The sequence below is a fragment of the Melanostigma gelatinosum genome, assembly GCF_949748355.1.
Source record: "Melanostigma gelatinosum genome assembly, chromosome: 4".
Lineage (NCBI taxonomy): Eukaryota > Metazoa > Chordata > Actinopteri > Perciformes > Zoarcidae > Melanostigma > Melanostigma gelatinosum.
In genome coordinates, this window is record NC_136637.1 from 19,290,435 (window position 1) to 19,310,381 (window position 19,947).

Genomic DNA, 19,947 nt, shown 5'->3' on the forward strand with positions numbered 1-19,947 from the left:
CTCATCTACAAATCACACCCTTTGCTTCAATGCATGCTCACACACATTATCATCATTACGAATGTCATCATAAGTGGTTCCACAGTGCATATGAGTGGTGTTTTGGAGAACCCCCCTAGACGCTGCAATTATGACTATCATTTCACTACATACTGCGTGGTGCACGTTTTAAGGACGTAGAACATGATGAGCCACGGTCATCCTCCGACCCGTTGGCAAGTTTACATGCGTCACCTGACATTTCCACCAGCCAGTTCATCAGTTCAACAGAGTGTGCGGGGGAGGAGGCGACAGCGGTGTTGTCTTTCACATGAAGCGGCTTCGGTGACACCGGAAGAAAAGATCCCGGATTTACAGCCCGGTGCTCAGAGCTGAGAGAGTTCACCCTCCATCTGCGTCCGGGCACCACTCTCGAGAATGTCAACCGATGTCAATGTTAGAGCCCAAATTAAACTCTGTCTTTAAACAGTCTCCTCATGAACAGCATTCAGTGTCTTGTTGAATCAGTTGATCCTGTTTATACCTTTTTGCACGTTTAATCCCAGTGATCCATAACCATGATGTAAAACAAATCTCTTTCTTACTGAGTTATGGGCTTGAGAATAGACTGAAAGTATTCTGCACAGTCCATTATCCCAATGAGATTATAGAATGAACAAAGTCAATACATGTCAGTACAGGCAGCAGCCATGCAGAGTCCGTAATGTACTTCCTTTGATTTAAAAGGAAGCGGTACAACACTGCAGCAGTACCAGAAAGTGGTATGTTGCTTGGAATTCTGACCAAGCGTCTATGACAAGTTGGGAATGATAACTGGGTGTTTATTCCTCATTATCCTTCCAAAGAATTAGATGGTAGGCCACACGAAGCTATGAAACCATGACATGTTTTACTTGACAGTACTTAATGTGCCAAAAGTGGTCAAAAACTCCACAGGGGACCAAGCATCAAAGACTAACATGTGATAGAAGTAGTCCAAGTGACTAACTGTTGCCAAAGACAGTTTACATCCTTTGAAAGGAAAATGTAAATCAGTATGAGTCTGCTTTTGTTGTTGTTTGGGTGAAGCTTTTTCACAACACTTTTATTTTGGAGAATACTTTAATGTTGTATTGCTCAATGTTTTTTTATGGGTATGTATTTGCAATGTTTTAAATTGTTGATTAGTGCGGAAAACTCAAATGAATCTTGGACGTTTAACCCTGAGAGCAGCGTGTCTGTACGAGAGTCGAGTCGTGTGTATGTGTTTGCAGTGAGCACGCAAAGCCACGGTAAGTAAGACGTCAGTTGCCACCTGCACTGCTTAAAACAAGCAAACATGTTTTCACAGATTTGTACCGCTGTAGCAGGATGTTGTGCTTCTATTTTCTTTCCACTTAACATTTCCATTTCTTCAATGTCTAGTTCTACAAATTCAGACTATAGCTCAAGTCCCTCTCAAGTCTCAGGAGAAAAGATTTCATTGTCCATTTCTTGCCGGCACCACACAGCAGAAGGGTCCAGATCCTCGGTGCTGATGCTGAGGGATGAAGACTACGTGTATCTGACTGTGAAGATGGTAAAGACAGCTGTGTCTATATTGTGAAGGAAGAAGGAGACATAAAGTGACCAGTGGACTGAACTGGCCATTAATCTTTGAGGGGGCCAAGGGCAATGCTCACTTTAGCCTTCGGCCAATGGTTCCCATGGCAACCGTGACTGGAATATATAGGGATTCCCTATAATACACTTAACAGTATAAACACCCTGCTCTTGAACCTGAACACACACACACACACACACACACACACACACATACAGAACTGTACAGGTGTGCCATTGGTATGCAGTGCGTTTGGTGAGATGCGTTCACTTCAGCCCATTACAGAGGGAAATGAGGCCGCCCTCTACCATCATTACTGTAATTGGTTAAATTGCAGCTTCATGTATCTTTCTCACCTGCTGCCAATTTAGCAACGACAGCATCCAGTGGAAACAAAAAACACAAATAACTATGGTGCTGAAATAAAGATGACAGGTGAGTTTTCTCCTGGGAGGAGAAGATAAGCAGTTATATTTTTATTTTCCTCCTACGCTGACACACTCAAGACACACTCTGACAGTTTTTGCACTAGCAACACACTTAAGGAACAATATTGTAAGTTTTGGGTGTTATTTGTAGACGTTTTAAATAGAAAATATCATTATTGCTGTGTGGTAACGACCCAGTCAGAAGAGAGAATGGTGGCCTATTTCAAGAACGGTTGCTCAATATACTGCGTCCCTTGCTCTGCACGTCATGCACACGGGATAACTTTGCACTTTCTGCCACAAATCTCCTACGGTTCAGGTCAAACCTACTTGGTTAGATTAAGGAAAATGTCATGACTTGGGTTAAGATGAACCCTCTGTGGCAGAAAGCCCTGAAGGCAAAGTTCTCTTGTGTTCGCGCATCGCTCGTTGTACTACAACACTTGCTACGACCGAATGAAAAAACATAGATATACCCATGGTTTGCAGGAACGTACAAAGCCAAATGTTCCTGCCTGGTAGTACTGATGCTGCAAAGTGTACATCCATTTGTCAGGCATTCTTTGACTTTGTGAACTGCTAAAAAGCGCTGCCTTGATGAAACATCATGAAACATCATGAAACATCAAGAAACATCAAGAAACATCAAGAAACATCAAGAAACATCATGAAACATCAAGAAACATCATGACACATCATGAAACATCAAGAAACATGCATTTTTCATGGACAGGATGAAAGCGCTACAGACACGGCACAGAATCTCTGTTTCAAATAAACCGCAGCCCACGTCCATCCCAAAAGGAGCTTTGCCTCCAGTGTCCTGTCTCTGAAGTGAAGACAATAACCTTGAGCAATGGCAGGACCAACGGGGACAGGAACCGTACAGAGAAACCCAAACGCAGTTTGCGGTTCCTTATTTTACAGGTCTGATTTGCAAATTAAATAACAGCGAGGAACACAGCTCAGGATGAAAAGCTGGAGGGCCACCGCTTGCATTAAACGTGCAGATCTGACAATGTTATTTATTCGCACCACACTGATTGCAAGGGTCTGAATCCATTCCAAGCAAGAGACTGTGTGGCAGTGCAAGGAGAGACAGCACAATAACAGTGATTGTACTCTGATGCAGCCAGTAATTTCATTGTGGTAGCCAGGAGTGTGTGTGTGTGTGTGTGTGTGTGTTGCGCAGCCTCGAGCATGCAGAAGTCTCTGTGTGAAGGCACACTGTGTTGTATTTCAACACAGTGACACATGCTCGTCTCGTTAAGGTCCTCGATTGCTTTCCTGTGAGGGTTCTACACTTTTTTGTTGAAGATGGTTTCTTAGTCATTAACCCATTAAATCCAGACCACTAACCAATACCACAGCTAATCAGCTTCGACTGTAGAGTTCATGAACCTTCGAGGCTCTGGAAATCTTTTTTCTTAATCAGCATCTTATTATAAGTGATGAGGTTTTAAATGAGCTCACTGTTATCTACCAAACTCAGAAAAAACACTGGTTAGTTCACTTGAAAGATTTGCAACAAGACCTCCAAACTAAATGACACATTAAACAGTTTTCTGATCGAGTGCTCATATTAGCACCGTGAAATCTTTCATCACTGCCTTCCAAAATGTATTAGGCTGTTACAAAAAGGACTCACGTGAGTGCTGCTGACATATTTGCCACGCAATGGTTGAGGTTCGGTTAGGTGTAGGGGTTGGTAAAAGAGTGTGGCCCCATGTTGACTGTCAGTAGGAAATGGAATGCCACTGTAACAGGGCCAAGAATGACACGTATAGCTCACTCTGGTGCAGCACATTTAATTTCTGTTAGAATATTGAAATTAGAGGTTAGGTCAGAAGCGATCTCTTTCCCGTGTATACTTGGACTGACAGCTTTCATCTACTACTGCCCTCTGAGGCAAATTTGTGATTTGTCATTTTGGGCAGTACACAATAAATTGAATTGAATTGAATCACTGGTGTTAGCTACTGATTGTAAGTCTAATACATGGATCGCCTTTGCTGACAAACCTAATAGCAGAATGATACAGGTAAGTGACAAAGTAAGAGTATTGTGTTTCTGAGACCTTAGCTTTCTCTGAATTGAAAAAAAAAGAAATAGGGGGGGGCGTTGCATCTGAGAGGCAGCAGTCATAATTCACACAATAGGTTTATCATCATCAAAGCGTATACAGGTCATTCATATTTCAACAAACGACCAATGCTGTCTTCATTTCATGAGATCTCTGTATTTGTCTGTGCTCATTTGTCTGAAGTGAATAGAAAAAAGGCACCAATTTCATTATTGGTTATTGCTTATTTTGTATTAATTTCTATTTTTCTGATGAAAGGTACAGCAAAGTATAAGATATATGAAGGTCAATACAGTCACATCACGTAGGCACACACACACACACACACACACACACACACACACACACACACACACACACACACACACACACACACACACACACACACACACACACACACACACACACACACACTTACATACACACAAACTCAACATAGCTTGCTAATGTTCACCGTGCCAGTCTAGCCTGTTAGCATGCTAACAGCACTAAACACAAGGTACACCTGATGATGCCGCTGGAGGGGAAAGTCAGAGGATCTCCAAAGTCACTAGAATTCCTCCTCTCAGGACTATGAATGTCGGGAACTGAATTGAATCCATCCAATAGTTGTCGGATATTTTTAGTCTGGACCTAAGCAGTGGACCAACTTGCGAACAGATCAACATTGCCATCCCTAGAGCCATACTACTACTGTGGGTTAAAAAACTCAAAGAAATTACATTACTTATGAGTAATAAAGATTGGATATAACAAAAGAAGAAATGGGGTAAAAACCCAGGAATGGGTAGAAACAGGAGGTGATTCTATTCACTGGACTGTGGGAATGTTGTTGCTCCACTGTAACTTGTAAAAAGTTGAGGAGGAGAATACATTCCACATCACTAAAAGTAATTGGTTTTTAAGAGAATGTGGTCTGAGCTCTGGGAATCCTCTGAGGTTTATTTACCCCCACAGCTCGATGGGCTGGCATAATCTCTGCAGCTTCTCATTTGCTGAGTCTATTTCTACTGAAGCCTGGATTTTCTGCTGTCACGGATCCTGATTGAGTGACAGTTGACGCACATTTCATGCAGTGCGACGTAATGGCATACTGACAGGAAGAAAACAAACTTTTAAGAGCTAGGGGTTTGTGACAGCTCTAACCTCCAGCCTCCATCTTCAGAGAATTAGCAAATTACTTTGTCGTGGGAAGAAAGAGCAGGCAGGCACACACACACACACACACACGCACACACACACACACATACACACACACAGTGCATGCAGACAATGAGAAATGTACTCGTCATTTACTGGCTCGTCGAGCCCTCTGTAGATCAGCATTAATGGAAAAGCGGAATGTTTTATTTATCGAGAGAGAGCTGTTCCTCGTATTGTTTTGGACTGCTAATGTTTACCTGTGATCAGCTTGTCTCTGAAGATGGATGTCAAAGTATTTTTTCTTGTCTTTTTCCCCTCGCTTTCTCCGATAGTCTGCATCGCGTCGCAGCAAAACGTTGGGGGGAATGTTCATGCTGTAGATTCACCAGTTAACGCTGGGTAGATGCTCTCTTCTGTCTGCTGGATGCCTGGGTCACAGAGCTCTGAGTAACGAGCTGGCACACCTAATTTGTGCGCCACACACACACTACGCTGTCATGTTGGGGGCTTGGTGTGTCTTACAAGAGATAATTGGTCACCAAGGCAAGGGCAAAAGAGGCACAGATTGCAGCACGCCTATAATGAAGTGGCACACAGTGTCTGCTAACGAGCAGCTTTGCTGATTGATTCCTCATTATCGGAATTTCTTTTTTAAATTTGCAATGAAAAAGAAACATACGCATTAACAATACTAAGAGTTTATGGTCACGCTAACGGCTCTGAGGTTGATGGAAATGTCATTCATTTTACAGGTATTTGGTCATACACCAAACTGTTGGACAAAGCACAATGTTGACCAGATGGAATCACGTGATTACCGATGTCTGAACTGTGTTTTGTTACGATAGATCTGATAGTTGTCGAGATATTTCACTCAAAACCACAAATGTGAACCTCAAGGAGGCACGAGAGGAAAAGTCAGGGGAAAACCAAAGTCAGTAAGATTCATCTTCTGGGGATCATGAATATCTGTACAAAATGTCATGGTAAACCATCCAACAGTTGTGTGTCAACATCCCCAAAGCCAAGCATTTATTTACTATGCACCACAGAGCTGTGACAAAGACAGACAGAAGGTAAACAGTGGGACTTTGACTGCCTTTAAACCCAGGTTAAAAACTGTTAAGTTCTCTTAACTTAAAGTGCTGATTTAAGCTTTGATTAAACCTTAAATCAGCACTTTCTCTTCAGAGAAAACAGACACAGACAAGCTAACCAATCCCAGTTTTAGAAGTCTCCACATGGTTTACTACAAAGCATGTGGACACCTGCAGCTATTAACTATAGAGACCATCTTGCAATGGGATCCCACCAGCCGCAACGTCAAATCCCGCCTACTTCTGAACACATCTTCAAACTCGGCCTTCATTTTGTTCTCAGTTATAGGCACCTGTGAAGTTTTCTGACTGCATCTGTAATGCTCTCACAGCAACAAAATCTGTCCACAGAAATATAAACACCTGGCAAAATACTAAAAAAGGGGGCATTGTCATGTTGAAAGAGGAACTGGCCGACGCAAACGGTTGCCTCTAAAGTGTAAATGTTCACTTCTCCTCAATGATAATTGCCTCCATTCTGTTCAATTTTGTTACCCTTCATAATTGAATTTCAAGAGGCTACAATAGTTGCAAGAGAACGCCTTCACAACAGAGCAATAATTATTACTGCCCGACCTTTGAACTACTCAGTTTGCTTGTGTTATTTCCCCAGTGCCTCGTCGTCACATTTACTTATTATTGTGGTCGGCTTGTTCAATGTGTGCAACCATCCCAGTCCTCTATATTCCCCTCTCCACTTCACTGCCACTGTGCGAACTTGTCTTAAACCTGTTACCCAGCAGACACTGGGGAAATCTAAAGCTGTCTGTAACGCCGGGGGGGCCTCTCAGAAAGCCGAGAAAATAAATGTTGGACCGCAAAAGGGTGAGCAACTGGGTGAAAGGAGTGGTGGCAAAGAGCTGTACAGTGGAGGAGTAGAATAATCTATTTCTTTCATCTCCTTGAAGAACTGTCAGTGTATGTATCCATGTGTGCCTGCGGGACCACTAGGAAGCGTTGCGTGTCTCCGACAAGTCCCGCCGCGCAGCGAGGCCGCTGCCGCTGGAGTCTCCATGGCAATGGCAGAGCGAGGAGGAAGAGCGGGGAGGTTTTCGAGGACCCATGTGGAGAACTCCATTGATCTGGACGAGACTCTCGCTGAAGAGGATGATTCGCTCACTCAGCAAAGAAAACAAGAGGTGCAGGCTGGTGAGAGAACACGAGGACAGTTCAGAGCGAGGAGCTGTTGAAAAGACAGCCATGACTTGTTGAATTCACCCTTTAATTCACACATGTGTCAGCGGGAGGCCTGAATAAGATATAGCCTGATAATCAGACTGAAGGGCCATTTTGTTAACACTCAGCAATCACTCAATCGAGAGCAATCGCTCACTTGTGAGCCATTTTCTGTGCAGTGCGGATTTCATTGACGAAGTCCACTGACATAACATCAGTTGACTCCAGGCCCGTGTTACCCAGTCAAGTTAGCGTGAGTAATAATTTAGAATGGCAATTGATGTTGACAAATAGAAAAACAATTGCCAAAGATACCAGTTATGCCCTGAATACAACAGTGGCCTTTACATTCCTCCAGGCTGTGATCAGGTTCAACCCTCTGCTGGTCCTGTGGGAAGGAAACGTATGGTTGGCGTAAGGAACTGGGATTAGGGTGAGGCATGGTCATTCATTCACATTATCAGATAAAAAAAGGAATAAATTCCTCTTGAATAAAGCCGATATATAACATGTCTTTTGTCACAGGGACCAGTTTGTTTGCAACAGGGCAACCGAGAAGAGGAAACGTTTTTACAAAAAAAAAATTGGGTTAAAGAGAAGAAGAAAGAGGGGGCGAAGAGAGAGTATGAATCCTGCTGAATGGCCTCCTGACCTTTAATGCCTCAGATCCTTTTCTTTCAGTGTGTGAAGTGGACGTGTTGTAAATGTTCCCTCCCAGACCTTCATAAATCACGCTCTGTTATGAGGGGCCCCGGCCCTCTTTTTAATTCTCTTTCCCACTGACTCTCCAACGCTCCTCCTCCTCCTCCTCCTCCTCCTCCTCCTCCTCCTCCAGCTTCTCCGCAGCCTTGCTTGCAGGTAGAAATTCTGTTGCCATGGTGATTCCAATCGCTGTTATTGCTACAGCGTGATGAGGAGGACCTGCTGGCGGAGAGGGACAGATGCTTTATGTTTACATTCCCGAACATTCACAGTGGTCCATCCAGTGTTCATCTCCCTGATAGCACGACTAACCCTAACCTCATTCAATCCTGCCCTAATGTGCAGCATTACAGATCAGATATGAACAGCGTGGGATGCATGGAAGCAGAATTAATGTTCCTAAATCATCAACAGTGTGGCTGTTGGACAATTAAATGGATGTCTAATGTCGAACTAAAATAGATTCAAAGCATTGTCTTGTTGTCTTGTCAACATGGCTTGCAGTTTGAGCAGTTTCATGATCTAATTTTTCCAAAAGCTGCTGTACAAAGATCTGTTACGAATTATAGTGTGCCTGTTCGAGATGAATCCAAGGAACCCATTCTCATGCCTAACTTGTGAAATGCTAGCGGCCTGTCCCGTGCAAAACTAAGAGTAAACGGTGACATTTTGTCACCTGAGTTGTTCGTCACGTGAGTCGATACGTGACTCCTTTGTCACTGGGTAGTGACTTGAGTCAACATCAACCGCACTCTTTGCCTGAACCTAATTGTTTTTGTCGCCGAAATCTAACTCTCCATGCAGATGGAAGTTTAATTTGAAAAGACGCTATACATGTTAAAAGCGTATGTTGAAACGCCGTCCTGACAGGTCGAAGACTAACGCTAACGAACACTAAAGGGGTGTCTGTTGCGTTGATCTCCGATGCCAAGGGGCACTGTCCAAGAGTTGGTGTTTGACGGGTTGGGAGTGAGAACGTGTTGCTCCAGGAATGGAAATTGTTTTTTAAAATGTATTGAAAATTGACAGAGTGCCATGCAATTTGGGACAGCTATCCATAATACGCACGAGGATAAATCCTTTTGACATTGCTGATCCATCATTGGTCACATTTGACTTTGTCCGATAATTTGTTTTTCGATCAAATATCTGCAAAACTTATGACATTACCATCAGCCTTAAGCGAGCTTCGTGTTCAATGCTAATTAGCAAGTGTTAGCATGCTAAGATGACCAACATGGTCAACACTATACCCGCTTTAATAGTTATCTAGTTATATTTTTCACGTGGTGGCTAATCTTGATCGAGAAGGTGCTGCGATTTAAAGGAAACTGAATCACTGCCTTTGTCTTTTTTTTGTCTACATTGTTGTGGCGTCCCCATGTTTTGGCCGTGCAGAAAAGGTTGATCAGAAGGCAAAGAAAACGCTTTAAAAAAACCATGAGCGTCTGTCCAGCTTAAAGGAGATGAATTCAATTGAGCTGAGAAGAACTGAGCTGCAGACAAAGCGTGGAAGTGGAATTGAGATCTATGAATAGCACTTGTATGCATCTTCGCTCTAGGACATTGCATTATTTTGCATTTTTGAGCCTTTGGGTAGCCGTGTTTTAATATGATAAGCTACTAAATACCTCCCTAATGATACGTAGTTTGTAAATCTGCCAGAGTGTCTAACGGCGGGGTTACAGGCTTCAGGACACGGAGACGGTATTGATTTATGCTTCTCTGTTGGTATAACAGTGAGTGTTGATTTAGAGGGTTGGGTCTGCAGCTCACAAGAACTAGGCGTCAATCAATCAGGTGCTCAAGGTGTTTCTTCTTCTCTGCTGGAGAAATATCTGTGAACTATGGATCTGAGCAGAGGTACCGGTGTCAGTAGCTTGCAGTTGAGGTGAGATTGATCCAAGTCTTAGCTCAGTCCCTTTAATTCCAGCGTCAGCATGATTATGAATTGAAAATAGATTTGTTTTCTTGTGCAAATCCGAGCTCCACCCCTCGGCTCTTCATGTTTTGATGGATTGAGGTTTTTTTTTGTCGCCGCCAGTGTGCTTGACGGGTGTTTTTTTTGTCCGAATGCTCTGAATGCATTGAGACCATTTTCTTTCTCTTAACTCTTTCTTTCCTTTCAGGCAGCTCACAACCCCCCTTCTCCACGCACATCCTTAGAAACCAACCCCCCATTGCCACCAAAACATCCCCAATTACCCCACGTCCCCCCCCCCCTTTTCTTCAAGCAGCACTCCACATCGCCCTGCATTGAAATGGGCCAGTTGCTATGGCAACGCCATACAGCAGCATATTATTCCATTGTCAGAATTAAAAAAGAGGATCAATTAGTGATGATGCGTAATTCCCGATCATGATTTCTTCTGAGTGGCCAGCCTGTGTGTGTGTGTGTGTGTGTTGATAAACATACGTACTACTTATGAGACATATAGTGATCTCGGGGTGGAAGATGAAGGCAGACTTGAGGTGCCTGAGTCAGCACTACACACTGTGTGGGAGGGCTGAACGACGGCAGGATGGGGAATGCAAGTAGAATGAAATCCACTGACTTTTAGCATGAGGGTGAGATGAAAAAGAGAAATCAGACGCAGCTCAGATTTTCGGCGGTGGTGAGGATCTTCTTAAGAAAATTGGAAGTCGACGAAAACAAGTGAAATCCGGTGCACTTTGTGGAAGAAAATGTGCATTTATCAATACATGGTCAAGGTGGACTGACTTTATTTGTCCTCCCAACTATCTTGTGGTGTTCATAGTTCTGTTTGTTACTCGTAATTGATGCCTGCAAAATATGCCATATAGGGAATGCACCTATTGTTTTTCATGTCTGCAGACACTGTAAAGGTGAGAAATGTTGGATAAATCAAATAAAGTAACATTACAACTATAATTTTTCATACTTCCAGCGTTATATTATGTAATTGTTCAATTTGATCTTTAACAGTTGTATTGTATTATAGAGTATTATTGGTATTAGTATTGCCCTTTATCGTCTGTATGAGACGCAACAGGCTTAAGTAGCTACAGGGTAAACCCATACGTGTGATGGAGTATAAAGAAAAAAGACCACACACACAGGGTGGGAGGGTCGAACAAACACAGGACTTTCAACCAGGACACCGGTGTTCGTGTTCGTTTTCCATACTTTTGTTTCGTTGTTTACATTTTATTTTATAGCGTACGTTCAGTCAGGAAGACTCTTGTATGCTTAGGCCCGTAGTTTATCTCTCATACGTCTGCCATTCACTCCTCAAGCATGCTCACTCATTATTTCCTTGCTGTCATTGTTTGGGGCTGTTAATCATGATATCAGCTGTTTAGATCAGCTGGTCTCTTCTATCCAATAGCACAGCAAACTAATGACATCGTTGAGCTTATCATCTTGCTGCTGTCTCATTTAAATACGATCGTCTCTCTACCTTCAGTATTGCTGCTGTCACTCGCCCCTCAACCTCTCCATCTCCGCCCAGTTTTCGCAGATTCATCATATTCATCAACTCATCAACTCATCATTCTATCAGCCTCATCGGCCACCACCACCAGTGTCTAGTCTCCATAAGGGGATTTATGTTGCTGCTGCTCAGAGCGGACGCCCCTCGATTACAAATGTCCCTGTAGAGTCCAAGTGCCAAAGACTCTGTCAAGACATATCATCTGCTAATAATAAACTATTATCTCTTCTTCTTCTGACATGTCTCTCCTGATTAAAGTGGTTCTGTTGCTCAAGTGTTGTTGTTTGAATTCACAACGTCAACTGCGTGTTTTCTGTGACCGTAGTGGAGCGTCATAGTTTGCTGCGCTGGGCTGACCAGCACGTTAGAAAGTGACGCCCAGCAAGTTGGGATGAAAAAGTGTTTAACATGATTAATCTGATGGAAATTTATTTGAATTTGTTTTTCTTTCATTTTTTGTAGTTTCTTGTTTTTCTTTAGATTTTTTTGGTGTATAATTGTCCAAACAGGTGTGACATCAAATATTTGTAATCATCTCTTGTAAATGATCTGGCAGCTAATAAAAACCAATAATGATACATTTAAAAAAGGACATAAAGCACCGAGAATAAGCAGGTTTGCAAAGACGAAAACAGACTATTTTACCAGAGCGTATTAGTAATATTTGCTGACCACTGCTTGAGTTGATTAAAATAGTGTTTTTTATTTACAGTGGGGAATGCTAGACGTGTGTTCAGTCTCTATTCCCAAAGGATTTACATCTCTGTTTGCTTTTCATTTTGAAATGTAGATGAGAAGAGTCATACATCAATCACAAAGAGCAAGCGAGTAAGATAGAGAGAATATATTTTTAGAGCCACTCTTCTAAAGGCCTACTCTTCCTCCTCCTCATCCTCATCCTCCTCCTCCTCCTCCTCCTCCTCCTCCTCCACCTCTGTTCATGCATCATCATAACTGTTAGTAGTATAAAGATTGAGATTCCCAAAAAGCATTCACAAGCATTGTGAATCACATCGATTGTGATTTATAAATATGTGACAAATTACAGTATAAGCAACATTAGGTGTTGTCAATAGATTACCCACAGAACTATACTGATGGGATGAACACCATCTTCCAACATCCCATCTTTAGGGTGTATTGATGATGGCGGTGGAGAGCGCTGTCTAAAGGGTACCGGAAGCTTTGCATGTTGCACTACATGTTGCTTGATCATGCCTAAAGACACAATGCTTGTTCAGAAATGACCAAAGTGGAAGTGAAAAGCATGCCATCGTGGCCTCGGCCTGGCTGCATCCCACTGCCTCCCCGATCCCTCTCCAAGAGCAGCGTTTGCAGTGCAGTGTTTATTGTTGCAACACCAGAAAGCATACAAATGGAGATAACAGCGCACACTTTTGGACGGCCTCTCTTCAAAGGAATTTGTGGCGTTTACTAGAAACTGTCCCCATTTCCCCTTCTCACCCGCCGAAAAGAGGGTTCAGCCGCTGTCACATGATTCAACGAGCATTTGGTTTAAGGATACAGGAGGCTTTGAAGGTAAATTCACCCATTCATACCGTGGCGGCAGAGGCTTCCACACAAGAGGCCGCCTGCTCATCAGGAGCGGTAAACATTCACACACACTGATAGCAGAGACACGTAGACCGCAGGGGTCAAACTTCTGATTGATGGACGCCCGCTCTACCACCTGAGCTAGCCTCTGCAAACAATGTCAGAGAGAAACATTACAGAGATCTTGCAGGTTCATATCACGCCACACTGTGCGCCAGGGGGTCAAATAAGATCTTGTTCTCAATCCGTGTCAGACAGCAGACAGCCCATTATGAATTGTGAGGCATTCACACTGTGCGATGATGGTCCCGTGAATCGCAGAGCAATGAGTCAACGCGCATCCTCCATCTGCTGCTCTCGACATCTTTCACAACCAACAAACACGCTCGCTTCACGCTGCGATGTCGACCCTCCCTATGACAGAAGGCTCTTCACCCGATACAAACTTTCTCCTTCAGACACCTTGTGACAACGCTCAGTACAAACTCGCATGTTTGAAGCAAAGTGAAGCCTTCGACACATCAGTCCAGTATCTCACATAGGTGGTAACATGTGGTTCACATCATGTCCATGCTCCACTCCCTCTGATAAGCCTCCTGCATTGCAGATGCTGGAGGCACTCCCATAGAAAAGATGAATTTCCCAGGTCATTTGAAGCCTCCTTCCAGTTTTGCTGAATTCTTCACAGATGCAGTGAGGACCCAATACAGAATGTCTTGATTTTAGATGATTTTATAGATATATGTAGTATATATATTTTTTTCATTTCTGGTAGTGAATACAATTATGATGGTCGCTGTCCTTGGTCCTGATCTGTGGTTTACTGTAATCTGGTGACCCATTACACCTCACACACTAACACATGCACTTACACACGCACGCACGCACACTGTGCATGATGTTGCACCACAGCACATCCACATCATTTTCTGCATTGTATCTGGTGTGACCGGATTATTTAGGCTCTCATTTAGTCTCACATCTATCGTACAAAATTGGATTTGGGCTTCCTCACGCGCATGTGTCGTGTGTTTGTGTAGCAGAGAGAGAGAGAGAGAGAGAGAGAGAGAGAGAGAGAGCGAGAGAGAGAGAGAGTTAGTTGTAATGCGCGGTGCATTCTTCTGTGGAGGGCGAAGCGAGCAGCCATCCGCAGGGCAGCAAGAATTGCTCGAAATACACATCGCACACTGATAGGGAAATCGGAATTTTCATTCAAAAAGAAACTCGTGGCGTTTTTGACCCGGTTGGAAGTCCCCGACCTTTCGTCCAAACTGCCTTTCAGGTGGAAGTTGTGCTGCCTGGAGCCACCGGGGAGGGGAGTCTGGTCCCTCCGCAGCCCTGTGAGGGTTGATTTGTCCCCTGCTGAGAGCGCAGCCTTTCATCGGCCCGGAGGTATCCACAGAGCAGGAGTTGCATTTTGGAGGAATATCGATACAATGGTAAGATTCTGCAAAAATGCATGAATTAGAATTGTACCGTCTCGAATTCAACGTCACGATTTTGCGCGGACGTGGATATGTTGACAGGTGTCTGGGAGGATGGAAATAAAGCGTGCCGGGATCTTGCGGCATGTATCGCCCGTGGGCTCAGTGAGGAGGTGCCTTCTTCCCTTCAGCGGCTCCTCGCAGCGCGCAGTTTGCGCAATTAGCCTACTGCAACCGCACAATGTGCATCCAGCGTGAGATAACAGAAACACATTGTATGGGGCTAATAGAGGAAAGGAGCCCGTTCATATCCACAACATGCTCTCCAGCAAATTGACAAATAGCCCATGTGTCCATATGCAGGAGGAGGCTCAGCCTTTCATAAGCATGTTTGGGTGGTTACTGAATAATAATGAGGTGCAAGCCTGGACACTAATAATGTTCGACTCAATGTTACATTGCGCTTTGACGGTGATAGGCTACCAACATCCTTGTGTGTCTAGTCTATGCCATTCATAATAATACATGCATTGAAACAGGCCTGGATCAACACACAGCAGGCCTGTAACACAGGGTTCCAATTACCCAACAATAACGTAGATATGACCCCTTTCTTCATGCATTTAAGGATGTAGTATTTGGGCTCTTGTATTCCCGAAGATCTATGCAATTTAGGCCTTTAAGTGAAAACTGTGAGTGACCTTGTGAGGCATCTTGCTGTTACTGAATCACAACCTCTGCTTTTTCTTCTCTGCTGCTTGTGTTTGGACAGTTTGGAGGGTTAAAACAGCCGGCCAATCGCAGCCGTTCTTATTCAGTTATCTGCTCTAGTTTGACAGAGGTGAGTTTTCCCTCAGCTCCCTCACTACGTAATGCTTACTGTTCATGTCTGGCCCAAGAAGTGTCTACTTATTCCTGCTGTTTCTTTTCCGGGTAACCCATATCTCAGGATCGACTGCTGCAGATTGGTGGACAAAAAGGCTCATGTTGAGCTATTTGTTTACATTTCTGAATGCTCAGCTGCAGCCTCATTCATAAAGAGCGATGAATGAGCAACACATCCGCCCTTAATCCATATTCGAGGGCAAACAAGTGCAGGTTTAAAAAATGGCTTTGTAAAAGAACAACAATGAGATCCATGCTTGCACTGAGCGTCTGTGAGAGCTGTTTTGAATGATTGAGCAGATTAACCGAAAAAGACAACACCGTGTTTGCAATTCTTTTTTTGTTTAAATTTTCAGTTCACATCTGGTCCGTATGAGGCAAACCACAGAATCCTGTTTAGATTTGCTTGACTTATGGAGGACGGACATGTCATTAACAAGCTGCTGCTAAAATCTTGGTAAAAACATTCCCAGCATATGTGAGGGAAGAGCTCTCCTTTAGATGTCTGTGATGCTGACATTTAAATGTCCCTATTAGCCTTGTTGTGTTGGCTGGCCTGAGCAGCCGAGGAGGGAGAGCGTGAGGGAGGAGAGGACATTAGGCGTCGGGCCCAGTCTCAGCACAGCAACCTTTTAACACAACCAGTATCACGCATGGGCCGAGTGTTATTCAGTCACATCAAGTTATGGATGCTGATGCAAAAGGCGGCACGTTATTAGGACTAACAATATATGTGTATACTTGCATTGCCTTCATCAGTCTTTCAAATTAATTAACTGATGAATCAAAATGTAATTTAAACTACAATGTCAAATGGATAAAGGTTGACCGAGCAGCAAAGTGTGTTTCCTCAAATTCTCACGGCTAATGAAAACACCTTTTTTTGTTTGTTTTCAACATTCAGCTTGAGTCTTATTTGCATTTCATAGCACGATATAACATCATTAATAGCTGAGCTCTGGGAACACGGTGACATTACAAAGAAGTCTATCGTGACAGGAAACATGAGCAGCCAGAGGATCCGAAAATCTAAATCTATTTCCTCTTGAGAATTCAAATGTTCTTTTTTTCTGTTTATTTGTGTTAAATTTAGGTTGCAAAAGGACATTGACTGCATATTTGGAGCGATATATATAAATATATTAATATTTGGCCTGATGTAAACATGTGTTGAGGGACGTGGCGGTGCAAAGTATCAGCAATGTTTAAATAATTAATGAGCAATTACACCTGTGGTTTCCTTGCTTTTATAAGTCAAAACGTGTGCTTTAAAAAGGTCTGATGGCCATTATTAAAGCTCAGATTCAGTGATCCAATAATCATGCATTCATCATCTCTTGTACTTTGAACCTCACTGTGCCAAGATACTGCCATAATAACCACACTATGCCCTGACTGTGAGATGAACAGAAATCAAAACTCTAAAACTTTAACTTGTATGTTGCTAAGGAGCTTTAGTTTTCAATAAAGAACTTACCTTTAACAAATGGTTCTCTCTCTCTCTCTCTCTCTCTCTCTCTCTCTCTCTCTCTCTCTCTCTCTCTCTCTCTCTCTCTTGTTGCCTGCCCAACCAGTAATGTTGATGGGAGGTCACAGTTTTACCAACAGTCAGAGCAACAATATTGCTGGTCAGCTGTGCGGACTGAGTCGATCAGCGGGCCTCTACAGGACACAGCTGCAGTTCACTTTTGCTGCTGGATGCTGGACATAGTGATGCTGATTAGCAGCGTTTCCTCATTAAGTTGTGAGAGGACATAATCCACCCAGCATTATATTTATAGTAAATCATTGTTACTGGATCAACACTTCTTCTATGACACAGGGCTGCCCCACTAATACTTCATTTACATCACTACCACTGGAGATCAATAGATGATTGTTGCAGTATAGCATAAACATAAAAGAATTTTAGGAAAATTGACTGATTATATCATCAATATATCTATTTCTATATCTATTTTCTATCTTTAACGAAGTTCCCCCTGGGGATGAATAAAGTTTATATCTATCTATCTATCAAGATTAAACATTTTATGAACTCCAATCAGGTTACCGGTATATTATCACCCTATCTTGATCAAGTTCATCAAGCATTACCATATTGCCTGTTTCTCAGGCTCTTACACAAGTTCCCGAGTAAAACATTAATTCTGTACTTACTTGAGTAAACACTTGGTTTGTTGAGGGAATCTGGCAGGATCTGCTATGTAAGTCTCTGAGGATGATGTGTGACGTTATTTCTACCTTTGTTTTTGTTTCAAATTGTCTTTGCCTCAGTCTCGTGACTACGTAGCCCCCCCCCCCCCCCAGTGAATTGTGGGAAAAATGGGACATGAGAGGAAGAAACCGGGCTAATTTTAACATTCTCTCCATCTCTCCCGTCCTCCTTCTCTCCCTCTTTCTCTCTCTCTCTCTCCCACCCCAAAATAATGAAGACTAAGCCGTGTATATTAATTCCTCCCATAATTCCTTGGGCTAAATATAGAGTCGGAGGCATGAGTGACTCTGCCCTACACGATTCTCTGGGAATTAGACAGTCCAGTGTAACACGTTAGACGATGATTCTTGGAGCAGCACAGAGAAGAATTCCTTCTCCTTTCTGCATTTCTTCTGAAGAAACAAAGCAGGTGGTGTTGATGTGAAGATGAGCGGTAGAAAGAGAAGAAGAGTTTGGAGTTAAGGGTCTGTTAGTGAGTCGAGGGGGATAAGCCAGGGCATGCCGTCATGCCCCAGGCCACAACAGCTGTCGAAGCCTGACCAGATCAAAACTGCTCCTATAGTGTCCCACCGAAAGCAAACATGAAGACTTTTCTCTCGTCAGTGCTGCAGCATTGTAGGTGAGTGGTCATTAAAAAAGGCCCCCGCTCCTCTTTTCCCGCTTATTCCTGAGAGAAATAATTCCTCTTCTCCCAAGAGGGATTGTTTCTCTCAACACAAACACTCCACACGTTCCTGAGGAACCCCTCTTCTTCTCTCAGCCGCCGCTCTTTTTTCTTTTTGATGTCCTTCCTCGTTTATCTTCCGCCCTCTCTTGGGTGCAACTTTGCAATGAGCATCTGTTGGTGCTATCATGAAGCTAAAATGTTTCGTTTGGAGAGTGAACATGCTTGTGTGTGCATGTGTGCTCTTTAGACGGAGCATCAAACATCACACACACTCGAGCTGACAGCGTTGAACATGAAAGCCGCTGAGAATCATTAAGCCACTGATTACAGCTCGGGGAGGAGAGTCCTGAGCAGCTGCTGTGCACACACACACACACACACACACACACACACGCACATACTCACAAAGACACATTCACACACACAGACCAACACATTCCTGTATTTGTGTCTTTCTGAGGACCCTCCCGAACATAATGCTCTCCCGAGCCCCTTACCCAAACCTTAGCTTAATGCCTGACCCCAGCCCTTACCCTTACCTAAACCAAAACCTAATTTTAACCTGAATCATCTTAAGACCAACTCTTAACCCTCAAACAGGCCTTTGAAGAAGTGAGGACTGGCCAGAATATCCTCACTTAGTCAAAGCTTCGGTCCTCACTATGTAACAAGTAACACACACACACACACACACACACACACACACTTCCTGAAGTATTTTAAACTTCAACTTGTGGGTTACGATAAACATATTTATATATTAACATAACCTACATATATGTGTACATTCTAAACAGAGCAGATATTGCGAATCCTGTGGGCGATAGTTTTCACAGCTTTTTGGACAACATACATGTGTGTGTGTGTGTGTGTGTGTGTATGTGTCCATGTACATTTTCACAATGATGATTTAAACAGAAAATCTCAAAACGTATTGATGTTTCGATATCAAAATGCTATTTTCAGTGGAACCATCTTACATTTTCTCATCAATGTGCGTTTCACTTCATGTTACCATAAGTTGTCTGTATTGCAATTAATTTACTGTGAATTTGACTAAACACAACTTTAGGATTATTTATGAGCACAATATCAATGAGTATATAGATTATGAAACTAGATTTCAAGATTTTTGTTGATATACTTAAGTTGTGCTCATTCACTTTGATTAAATGACCCAAAAAACTGATATGCAGCGAGACTTTTGAGCCAATTAGGGTCTTGGGCCTTGGCCTTGGATAAAGGCAGAATTAGAAGGACTTGTCGGTTACAGTCTGTGAACACAATGGCTTGGTGCTTCGCCTTGCTATATTTGCATTTTTCCGACGTTGTGTCCACTATTTTCTTTGTTCACTTGGATCTGGGTTTACAATCTGGTACCTGCTCTTTACGTTTTCATAGAGGTTGATGCCCAGAAGAGAGGAGAGGAGAGGGTCCCCAGAATACATTTGATTCATTTGTTTGAGTCTATACATTATTCTTTCAGGACATCCTTCTCATTCTGCATTTAGCCACTCAAATGTGGCTAAATGC